Genomic DNA, 7,992 nt, shown 5'->3' on the forward strand with positions numbered 1-7,992 from the left:
ATGCTTGGGTAAAATGCGCCGAGTAAAACGTCGTACGATTTTAACGTGATTTGTACGTGCTTTATTACTTGGGAATAATTGTATATATTTGGTTATATAACGTGAGTTTCTCTGATAAATCGACACGCGGTATCGATCAGTTGCAAATGTCAGTAGAAGAGAATATTGGGAACATAAAACTCGTCAAGCTATTGATGTGTATATATATATATATATATATATATATATATATATATATAGTACATATATATTAGTGAATTAGTGCAATGATACGAATAATATTTTCGCTAATTAATGGAAACATCGATGGTACATAGTATCATCATCCAATTAGCTTATTATCAAAACATATATACATATATACATATAATATACGTTATATTATACAAGTTAATCTAGAGGACCTTCGGGTTAGCTAGGATTAAGGGCAAAAGGGAAGGAGTTACGAATTATCTCGATTAAAATGTGATGCCGTTGAACCGTAATTTATCTAATGTTGCGGTAATTGAGAAGAGTTAATTCTCTCTAACACGTAGACAGTGAGCAGAGAGCGAGTTTTAAATTAAATTTTTTCCCTTCTATCCTTCGACCCTCCCTCCCTCCCTCCCACTCTCTCCCTTCCTCTTTCCCTCCCTCTCTCCCTCTCCCACCTTACCATCTTTCCTTCCTTCCTTCATTCCTTCCTTCTCCTTCTCTTTCTCTCTTTCTCTCCGTCTTCGGCTATGTAAAGCTCATACTCTAATTACACTAATGAAGTAAATAGCGCACGTGAAACTGCCGTCACGTCACGGCGGAGATACTTTTTCTCTTTTGTATTCACACCGATGTTATCTCTAAAGTTCAACTATAGTAGAATAAATGAACGTTCCCACGTCCTATTCATGTTTTCCTATCGTTCGTGTTATCAGATAAATGTGTATGTATGGATTATATTGCCCGGTGTTACATGGCAATGTTCAATTTTATTATATCTTTGATCTCATTTATTTTAATTCCAAATAAAATTGTTTATGAAAAATATATATACGTATGTATGTATATATGTATATATGTATATATATATATATATATGTATGTATATTTTATATGCGACAAAAAAATCCGCTTAATGGATTACTCCATTGAATAGTTGAGAAAAATCTGTCGGTGTTACTCCGATTGCGATGTTGTTGTTGTTATCACGAACTATATCAGTTTCATACGTATCGTCAAAAGGTATCTATTGCCCGATAATATTCTCTATACTCTATGCCAATATAAATTTTCGTTTATTACGATACAACTTTATAGTTAGATAGTATGGTTACGATATTTTATAAAATATCGTAAAAAAAGAAAAAACGCTTACGTGTATAGAAAGAAGAATATAGCTTATGCGAAGCCTCCAGCGCGAATATCGTACAGATTTTTTTTTTCTTCTTTTTCTTCTTTCAGACAAAAAGTATAAATTATAAATTATAAATAATTCGCTTATACGCTTATAATTTATAATCTGTCTAAAAAAGATACAGTAACGCGTAATAAATAATTTCAAAAGAAATATATATATATATATATTTTTCTTTTTTGTCTTTTAATAATTATTTACACAATTTCGTTAATAATTCGTATGGCGAATTTTGAACTCGAAGTTACATACCCCTCGTAACTTTTTCCCCTTTACCTTTTTTTACATAGTTCGTTCAACGATCGAACGGTCGAATACCGTGTTCTATTGTTTTTATTCACTTTAAATAAAATTATCTCTTTTGTATGGGAGACACTGATTGGAGGATCACTGATAAAAGCGAAAATAAAAAAGGTGGAAAACTTGAATGCGATACTTCTTCTCGTCTGAAGTTTAGGAACCCCCTATTATTACCGTGTTTACTTGCCTGGTGACTGATAGCTCAAGGAGATCAAGTCAGTATTGAGTCGGTCCAATTGTGTTATCCTCCAACCTCTAGTTTATCGGAAAGAGCTTTGTTATTTTAAACTCAATCCCATCTTCAGGGATGTTTTTTGTTTTTTCCCTTTTTTCTTCTTCTTCTTCTTCTTCGTCTTTTTCTTCTTCTGCCAACAAAAGATTTTATTTGTCGTTTCACGTAAAGGAATCGTAAAAATTTTCTTGAAAACAAATATCCTTTCTATCTCTGTATCTCTAAATTCTTTCATTACCCCCCAACCCCCCTCCCGCCATCCCCCTTTAAATATTTCTTCTGTATTAAACATTTGAAAAAAAAACAAACAAAAAAACAAAAAAAAAGAAAAAAAAGAGAAAAGAAAGAAAAAAATTTTTAAATAATTTTCTTCTTTCTTTCAATCTTGAAATGTGTACGTATACATGCTCATTCGTATTTATCGCATTGATTTAATGCCGGTTTAGTCGTTTACGTTATGGAATACACTTTGGCCCGCCATTTCTCACGCGGGATTTCACGAGGGTAGTAGATAACCCTCGAGAATCGACGTAGACACTTCGTTCGCGTTAATACTACCAACCAAAGATATTGAAAAATTGATTCCCATCGACAGACGTCATCGACGATGACATCATGATTATCACCGTCTTAAGCGTCTTATTTTCTTTCTTTCATTCCTTCCGTTTCTTTATATTCTTCGAAATGTTTGTAAAGGCATTCTACTTGGATAAATAATAGACAGAATTTCAATTTTAATCGTTATGAAAGTTTGATTAATATAATGTTATCTTTTTCAACAAACGATCATGGTATATGTGTGTGTATGTGTGTGTATGTGTGTGTATGTGTGTGTGTGTATATATATATATATATATACATACGTAGGTAGATTCAGAAGTATGCATACTTATGTTATACATATAATCTCGATTCTCTGCATCTTACTGTTTCTTCCTTGTACAAGTTTTCCATAATATAGTTACAAGCTCATCTCAATTTCACGTTCGTCTCTATTTCGGCATTTGAGACGTAGTTGTAATAACATAAAGTTTTAGATTATTTCAGTTGAAATCTCAGAAATGGGGATAATCAACTCCCGGTTTGAATTTGAGATAAAATCCATTTGGTTTGATACACACGGTAAAACATGGTGATTACGAAAGTGTATCCGAAAATTGTCAGAAAGGTTCCTCTGTTCGATGAGAAATATGATATTACATAACGTTATATATATATATATATATATATATATATATATACATCGTCGTTGATATATAAACGGTGTTATCCCTTTCACTAGCTTTTACATAGGATAAATAAAAACATAAAAATCGAAGAGGGAAAATTGTAATCTCGCATCATGAAACAATTTTACGAGATTCATGAATAGTCATGTTTTTGCAATCGATAATTCTCTTTGACGAGAATAGGGGGTATGCGAATCGTTCGACGATTTATATATTGTTCTATTCTCTTTATCATATAACTAGGATATTAATATTTATTTATTTTAATGCTCAAATTACCTATGCGCATAATATTAATGAGCGTAAAACGTAAGCGTATGGCCGTGTAAACGAGATTATAACGACCATAACGATATGTAAATGTCATTTTCGTTGTTTCACAAATATAATATCTTATATTATAAAGAAAATTATAAGCTTTTCTTGTTATCGTTACAAATGAGAACATACATTATATAAATTCGACACGTATATTATGTATTTATGTCTACTAGCGAGTATATTTTTCTTCTTTCTCGAGTAAATGGATCAAAAAGTCTAGAAGGATAAGCTTGGTCGAGTGGCTCCTCTCGTTACAATTTTCTTTATTATTGTTTGATTAACTTTATCCTTTTTTCGTTTCTCGCTTGCTGCTTGGTATATTTAAATGGAAAAAACAAAAAAATAAATAAATAAATAAACAAAAAAAAAAGAAAAGAAAGAAAAAGTTAGAAATAAAACTACATATTAATTCTAGTTCATATATATATATATATTTTTTTTTATTCAAAATTGTAGATCGATTGTTAAAGAGAGAACAAAAATTTCATTTTTCAGAGATAGTTTTTACCAACGATATTCCTTTGATTGACACCCGTCAAAAAAATCAACGAATAATACTCCACCGTTTAATTATTATCCGTAAAAGTTTCCAAAAAATTCACTTGATAGTTAAAAAATTAAGAAGAGAATTATGAAAATTTATTTTCATAATTCCACAATAATAAGTTGGTTTAACAAAAGAATAGGTATGTCAAGATATGATTTAAAAAAAGGAAAAAAAGAAATAATATCCTTTGATTATTTAAATTTAATTATACAGATTAAACAAAAGTTGATAAACTTAATATTCATAGGAATATTCGTCTATAATCTTTCTTCGTTTTATTGAATTTAATTAAATTGCGTAAAAGATTGAACTCGACGCAATTGAATTACGCTCGTTATTAATAGTGGCGCCGCCTGACGATAGATTCAAGAAATAACATTAGACGTCTTATAATTCGACAATTCGTCATCAGATGGCGTTGTTCTCAATTTTTATACACGACAATACGATTTTTCTCATAAATGCTTCGATAGGATATTTCAACTATATATACAAATTTTTAAGCATCCCTGATGTACTTGCTTCGGCAGTACATATACTAAAATTGGAACGATACAGAGAAGATTAGCATGGCCCCTGCGCAAGGATGACACGCAAAATCGTGAAGCGTTCCACATTTTTTGCCAACTCATGCATGCCACTCCATTATTAAATTATAAAAAAAATATTTTGTATAAATTTTTTATAATCTTGCATGATTAAAAATAATAATATCAAGAGCTAATCTTTAATAATATCTCTTCGTTCCGCGATTTATCATATACTTTTTTTTATTTTTTTTTCATTTTTATAAATCTTTCTATGATTTCTCGCCATTAAATAATTCTTTTGTAAAAATGAAAAAACGAATAGCACGTCATTGTTTTATCGTATCAAACGTATAAAATATATAAAAGATATATCATATTATTTTGTTATGTTTAGAGTAATAATCGACTAGAACTTCTATCGTTCTTATAGATAATAGCATTCTTATAACATCAATGCCACGTAATATGCGGATATCGACATTATTTTGCAATACGTAGTGCTTTACATTAGTACAAAGCCGTTTACCGTTATACTATTACGTCGAGACGATTGTTATCGTTTCGTTGACGTTTAAAATAAGAGATAGGAGGTAATAGGAATGAGACGTAGCAACAGCTGAGTGGGGAGAATTGAGGATGGTAAATGTAGAAACGGACGAGAAGGGAAAAAGGTATCGTTCGAGACTCGTCGAAAAGGGGGAATGCTACGATGTTGTAGATATAACTTGGCTAAAATCCAGTCAGAGGGAGTCTGCAGCGAATGAAGAAAAAAAAAAAGAAGAAAAAAAAAGAGAGAGAGAGAAACACGAAGAAGAAGAAGAAGAAGAAGAAGAAGAAGAACGAGAAGAAGAAGAAGAGAGGGGAAAAAATAGCGGAAAGAGGGTAAACAACCGCGGGGTTTGTTGGGGAGGACCCTAGTAGAAATGAAGTGCCGGTTTTGGGCTTGGTGTCTTTGGCTCATAAACCTTTTTCTGCCGCTTCGATTCGGCCAGCCAGACGATTTTTCCTTCTGTACACATTGGCCCGAAAACGTTCTCTCGCTGGTATCCTTCGAGAAATAGCGAGATCCCGCGAGTTTCGTCGCTTCACTCTTTTTCGCTTCGTTTCACCGCTTAATCTCGCTCGTCCGATTTAATCCTAAACGACCTTCCCTCTGTAACCCACTCTCCTCCTCGCTCTTCTCAAACACCCATCCCCTTCGAAATTCGTCAACGTGAACGCCAAGAGATTCTAGAATTTTTCTTTTTCCTTTTTCCCTTTTTTTTTCTTTCTCTTTTTTTTTTTTTTTAATTTTATATTTATTTCCGTATTTAGAGCACATCCTCCGTGCACTTCCGCCTCGCCCTTTAACTCTTTCTCACCCCGTCGGCTCTGTTTTTTTTTTCTTCTTTTTTTTCCCTCTCTCTCTCCCTCTCTCCCTCTCTCTCTCCCCTTCCCCTTCCCTTTTCCTCTTTCTATTTCACGATATACGAGGATCGCTTAATTGATGTGCCTTCCTTAATTAATTTTCCGACAGTCAACGAGCGAGTTCTGTGCGTATTTGCAATAATTTTTAAAGATAATTTCAATAAGGTTACGCGTCCTGCGAGATAACTCTTTTTATATGATAACATTAATTAATGATCCTGTTAAGAGGAGCGTCAATTTATTCCCCATTCGTTATTATTATTTATTTTACTTATCGTATCAACGGTCTCCAAGGGATACGTATCGATGATCCTTCGTATTAAAAACGTCGCGTGCATTTAATCGTTTAACAAACGGTACATCGACGAAGGTGAAACGATAATTGGAGTTTATAATACGATTACGTTGGATTCGAATTACTAATCACTTGCTTTTTTTCTTTTCTCTCTCTCTCTCTCTCTCTCTTTATTTTCTCCCCTTCAAAAATATCGATCTGGTTCATATCCGTATTATGAAGATCTGGTTTCTTTGAAATTGAATTCAGTTGCTGGAAAAAAGAGAAGGAGAAAAGCGAGCAACGCGAGTGAACAACGCCATGGTACATATATATATATATATATATATATATATATATATATATATATATATATATGTATAGTTGATTCATACAGTTGGGTCATTCCAAATATAGTAGAATTTTGTTGTCTTCGTCGCACATCGTCGCTCGCGTTTACTCCCTTGGGTCATCTAAATCTTAATTAAAATCTCCGTCGGCGTCGAATGTTAGACAAATAAACTCATGGAAAACGTTAGAACGTTTTCCATGTGAACCACGAAATGATGTCATATATTCTATGTTACATGTTAGATCATATACTTATCACGCTCAACGATCGAGTACATAGATACATATAATTATCAGTAGTATATCGATTGTGTAATCAATCAATTGTTACGCAAGATATTTATCTCTCCTCGTCGATAGAATTCATCGTCGTGATCGTGTAATGTTACATTAATGAGAAATTATTTGATATTACCTTTTGACGAATTTCTCATCGAACGTAAAAATATTCATAGGGAAAAATTGATTCGATTTAAATTGATCGAAGCTTTCTTCAAGTGTATCGATTGTATTCAATATTCAATTGTTGCATTCCTTACGAATTGACAATTAGATATATGAAATAAATGAGAATTGTTTATTGGCGGGTGATCCTGTCGTTTCGTTATTCGTTCGTAATTCGTGCATTTATCAAAGTTATTGTGATAAAAAAAAAAAAAAGAAAAAAAGAAATAAATAAATAAATGGTAAATAAATTATTTCCTTTTTTTTTTTTTCGTTTTTTTTTTCATAATCACAAGAGTAAAAAAGAAAATATAGAGAGCGTTAAAGAAAGATGGAAAGAGAGAGTGAGTGAGGGAGAGAGAGAGAGAGAGGGAATGAAAAAGAGAAGGAGACAGCGTCAATCGTAAAACGTCAATCGCGTTTTACTCTACGACAAGTTGACTCTCGACGACTTGTTGACACCTCTCGTAATTGGATTGTTTCTTTGCTTTTGTATTTGTCGCCGACGGTTATCTTCTCACCGTTCGATAATCGCTATGGCTTTCATTATAAATCCCCTTTAAAAAGGTCGGATTCTCTCGTTTTACCTATCAACGGGGAAAGGGAGAGGGAGAGAGAGAGATAGAGAGAGAGGTAGGGATCTTAAAAGAGGAAAAAGGAGAGATGGATAGGTTGCGTGCAACAAATGCACTTCGCGTGCTTCTCATACAAGAATAGAAAATTACAGAAGGTATTCGAGTCAGATTGTCATTGACAATGTGTACCATACTGAAGTACTTCGATACACATTCGAAACGATGTATATTTTTTTCTTTATCTCTCTCTCTCTCTCTCTCTCTCTCTCTCTCTCTCGTATTCTCTGTCTCTCTTTTTCTCTCACATTTTCTCTCCCTCTTATACCTTGCTTATTATAATAGATTTAAATGAATCACACATTATATCAGGAACAGCTGTTAATGACTATCTATGT

The 7,992-nt window shown here is 32.8% G+C and overlaps 1 non-coding gene across 1 annotated transcript; it reads left to right on the plus strand.

Annotated features, from left to right (window-relative positions):
• The first annotated feature begins 4,530 nt into the window (after window positions 1-4,530).
• Window positions 4,531-4,637, plus strand: LOC118441123 (U6 spliceosomal RNA). Its single transcript, XR_004838011.1, has one exon. It is a non-coding gene; the product is annotated as a U6 spliceosomal RNA (small nuclear RNA).
• Window positions 4,638-7,992: the final 3,355 nt, after the last annotated feature.

Source organism: Vespa mandarinia, chromosome 6, assembly GCF_050613455.1.
Source record: "Vespa mandarinia isolate Hongniang chromosome 6, ASM5061345v1, whole genome shotgun sequence".
Classification (NCBI taxonomy): domain Eukaryota; kingdom Metazoa; phylum Arthropoda; class Insecta; order Hymenoptera; family Vespidae; genus Vespa; species Vespa mandarinia.